Genomic DNA, 4,737 nt, shown 5'->3' on the forward strand with positions numbered 1-4,737 from the left:
ATAAAAAGTTAAACAAAACTATTTCAAGGGTTAAAAATTCTTTTCTTTTCCAAAAAGGATCAAAAATGTAAAGTTTTTGGATTTTGGGCCAAAATTGTAAAAATTGCAAAAAGTTGGGGCTTTAACCGAAAAAAACTTTTCTGAAAGGGCTGAAACTACCAAAGAATAAGTTTTGAGCTAAAAATATCATTTGAACAAGTCTAAGATTCAAAAGTGTCAAGAAAATGGTTTAAGGGCTTAAAATGTCTTTTCTTTTGTATAAAGGACTAAAATTGTTATTTTTATTAAAGAAGGGCTGAAAAGGTCAAACCAATATTTTGAACCAATTATTTTATTTTAAGATAGTTGAGTCAAAAGAATACCAATTTACAACTTACGAAAACAGAATGAAGAGTATACATATATTCTCAAACATCAATATAAACGACCGAACGGTCTCGTGCCGATCCAAAAATAACAATCGTTTAATCAAACCTTCCAACAATTATGCAATACCTAAAACAAGTAAACATTCAAAACTTTGGGCTTGAAAGTTCCAATCATGCTTGTTGGACCTTTGTGATCCATTAACATGATCTTTGGGCCCACGGGATAATGATAATAAATGTTATTGGGCCTTCTATGACCCAATTCCATATTAAAGGGACCCTCAATGGCTTTTAAGTGCTATTGGGCCTTAGTGGCCCATTAGCATTGCTAGTAAGGTCAAAGTAATCAAATGCGAAATGGGCCAACGTGTCCTTCGTATACCCAACAGCCTAAAATAACTCACGAAAGTAGCAGGACTTTGTACTCCTCTTCTCCTCGTTTGCTAGGCTTATGTGTAATCAAAGTAAACAGATTCAAGTTGTTAATCAATAGTAATCAAGGTTGTTTGGATTAAGTGAGTAATAACGGGCGACACCTCTAAGGATCGTTCGTAGTCTGTAGTTATAACTAGTCATTATCATGCATGGTTATAACGACTCACAAAAATTAATTAATCCAATACCATCCGAGTAATCAAGGAAGAGTAATCAAAAATCATTCGTTGTGGCGGTATAGCAATTCGTAAACAAGTATATTTTGCGTCATCGGAAAACATCGGGTTTTTCGAGGAAATCAACACCACTCGCTTGTAATTCTCTATAACTATAATACAAAACCCCCTTTTATACACGTTTTGAAATCATTCATGCATCAACTTATGGATCTTCACACTTTGATAAACTATTGTCTTTTCAGAAAATATCGGATTTTCTGGGTTTTACAAACTACACAAATCATTTTTATCACAACCCTGCTTATGAACTCACCAACATTTCATATGTTGACGTTTTTCAAAATAACTTGTATTCTCAGGTAACAGGTAAGCTGAAGGGTAATATCAAGTATGTTAGGATGTTATGTTTTGAAAACTCTCAAACAATTTATGATATGAATGTGTAATATTTAAAACAATGTACTGGATGTAAACAATATCAGTTGTAATGTATTGATGCATGGTGATGTTTATGTTATGATTCATGTATATTCATTGTGATGATATTCAATTTAAGTCACACGAGCCCTCGGACGTTTCCGCCGTCTGGTTTCGGGGGTGTGACAGATTTTGAGGGCGAAATCTAATTCAAGTGGGGGATAATTGTAACATCCGGATTTTCAGGAATATTATCGTGTAGTTTGATCTTGTGATTAAAGAAGAGACTCGATGAGTTGAGGGTCCAACTCGCCGAGTCGAGCCGGGTTTTTCCCGTGGACTTAATGAGTGGACTCGACGAGTCCGAGGAGGGACTCGCCGAGTAGGCGCTGATTAGAGAAACCCTAATTTCCGGGGTTTGGGACCTATTTAAAGGCACTTATAGCCTCACTTGCGGCCACCCTTTCCCTGGATGCAAACCCTAAAGGTCATTTGAGCTAGAAAGTGAGAGAGAAGCTATCTTGGGATTTTTAGTGCATAATTTGAGAAGAAGAGAAGGAGATCAAGCAAGGATCAAGAGGGGGAAGGTTGGATCCAGTGATAGATCGTCCAGAGCTTCTGAGGAAGGTAAAAGTCTGCACCTTTCTCATTATATTGGTTAGATCTCACGTGTTTGGAGTTATAGGGCTTTTACCACCTTTGGTTTGGGGCTTTGAGTAAAATGGATTAGCTAGAAGCCTAGTCCTCAGATCTGGACTTTGTGAGGTCCCTAGAGTCCAAAGGTCCCAACTTTATTCATCCAAATGAGGGTTGTTGTACTTAACACCTTAAGAAGGGCTTGTTTTGGCATTTTGAGGCATTTATGCCATGCATGAACGTAAAGGTCGAGACTTTATGTGTCTCTGGTGTCTTAAAGGGCTAGATCTAGGGTTTGGAATGAGAGATCTGACTTTGGACGTCTGAATGAGGAATCAGACCGAGGGGACTCGTCGAGTCCATGAGTTGACTCGACGAGTCAGTGAGGGTTTGTCCCGAGGAACCGAATCAGGCGATAGCTCGACGAGTTGGGGGTCAACTCGACGAGCTGAGCTGGATTGTCACGAGGTTTCTGAGGAAAGTAGGTGGACTCGACGAGTCGCAAGGGTGCACTCGGCGAGTCGGGTCAAACATGGACTGTTGACTCGAGTTTGACTTTTGTTGACTTTGGGGCTTTGATCAACATAAGTAGTAGAGACCATGGAGGGGTAAAATGGTCTTTTACCCACTTCAAAGAGTTAAAGAGAGGAAGAGTAGCCTTCGGTCATTAGAGTTGTGATTAGAGTATCACTTAGAGATATTCATCCCTTGTGTTAGGTGGAGGCTAGTTCGAGATTCGGGAGCGGGGTCTTTACTTGCTGCTGGTCAGGTGAGTCTTCTCACTATACTTTACCTTGAGTGGTAATTAGAGTATGTGACAGAGTATCTTGTATGCTATGTATGTGATGTGTTGCACTGCATTATTTCTATGTGATTTATGCTGTGTGTATTCCAGAGTTTACAGAGTTAGAACCGGAAGGTTCACAGAGATAGAACCGGAAGGTTCACAGAGTTAGGACCAGAGGGTCCACAGAGTTAGGACCGAAGGGTCCACAGAGTTATGGCCTCGAGTGGCTAATATGTGTTATGTGTGGTATTTTGGGGAACTCACTAAGCTTAATGCTTACCGTGTTATGTGTTATGTGTTTCAGGTTTTTCTCAGGATCGCGGGACGGCACCGGCTTGATTGTACACACCAGAGAAAGAGTTATATTTTGAGGATCCTGGATTATTAATGGAGTTGTGCTTTGTAATTTGAATAAACAAGATTTCTATACAATATGTTATGAAAAGTGTACGATTTTAAAATGAAAAATCTGTTTGAAAATTACGGTGTTACATTGACTACGGTAAAAATCATACCCTGAGCATAAACCATACAACAGAGAAGTAGAATTCAAGCCAAAAAATCTAGAAACACAAGAGAAACTAAACAAGAAAACGCTCCATTGATGCAAGACAAAGCTAGGTGTAGAAACGTCAAAAAAGTGTAAATAGATCTGCAAACGATAGATATTACTCCTATAGAACCAATCTGTGAACTTGTCAATTTCATCCAAATAATCGTGCACTCACTGTTCAGACAGAGTTGTACGTTGTGTATCCAGACTTATACACTCTCACATAAATGGGCTTTTTGCTCTAACTCACTAACTGGGTTGGAAGAAGTCTGTACACAGGTGCCAGGTTTGTCGATTGCTGGACAAAGAAAGGGTTACTCCAAAATTCTTGAGAATACAATATTCTTTTTTATCAGGTTTAAATAAAACGATCACTAAAATCACAATATTTGAAACTAGGTTTACAGTTAAAAAAATCGGAAATACAAATGAAAAATAACTCATTCTTGCATTATAATCTAGAAAAGCAAAAGCTAGATAAGCTGCTTATTGAACTCTAATCAACGAAAAGCACATAATTACCAAATACTGCGTACAACAGCAATCAATATTTAAAATTAGCAGACAACTACAATACAAGAAAGAATACGCTAGAGATAAATACTAACCTTGAGATTTCAATCGATAACAACAAAAAAGAAAATACTTTGACGAATCACGACCTCTTCAAGTTGATTCGATATATAGCGACTTCGTTTTGAATATTCTTACATAAGGAGAACTAGGGCAGATTAACTTCAGGAATTCCATATATAACGACTTCGTTTTGAATATTCTTAAAGGCTTGGTCTTGCCGATTTGGGTTTCAGACTTGTTGACAAGTCTTGATCGGATTTAATGGAACTGATTTGGGTTTCAGACCAGTTGAGGAGTCTTGATCGCAGTGGGTTTTTGGAGTGAAAAGGGCAGCGGTGATGGTGATGGTGTTGATGCCGATGATGAACGTGTTCGGCCACACACATAACTAGGTCAAATATATTTACTTTATTTCCTTAATTGAATGATTTCAATTAAATGATTTCCTTAATTAAAAGTACAAAAGGTCCAAAATACCCTTTAATGATTTATTTAATTATTTATTATTTCTTGAATTTTCATTGGTGCATTTAGGCACATAATAGTTTCTAGAAACATTTGAACCTAGCTCTCTCTCTCTCTCTCTCTATATATATATATATATATATATATATATATATATATATATATATATATATATATATATATATATATATACAATACTAACACCTTTATGTGATGACAATACGTTTTTGTTACGAGTAATGCTTCCACCTCTGATTTGATTTTTTTGTCTTTTGTTGTTTTTAATTCTTTTTTATTTTTTATTTTATTATTATTATTATT

Source organism: Lactuca virosa, chromosome 2 (assembly GCF_052849685.1).
Source record: "Lactuca virosa cultivar CGN04683 chromosome 2, Lactuca_virosa_CGN04683_v6, whole genome shotgun sequence".
In the NCBI taxonomy this organism is placed as follows: domain Eukaryota; kingdom Viridiplantae; phylum Streptophyta; class Magnoliopsida; order Asterales; family Asteraceae; genus Lactuca; species Lactuca virosa.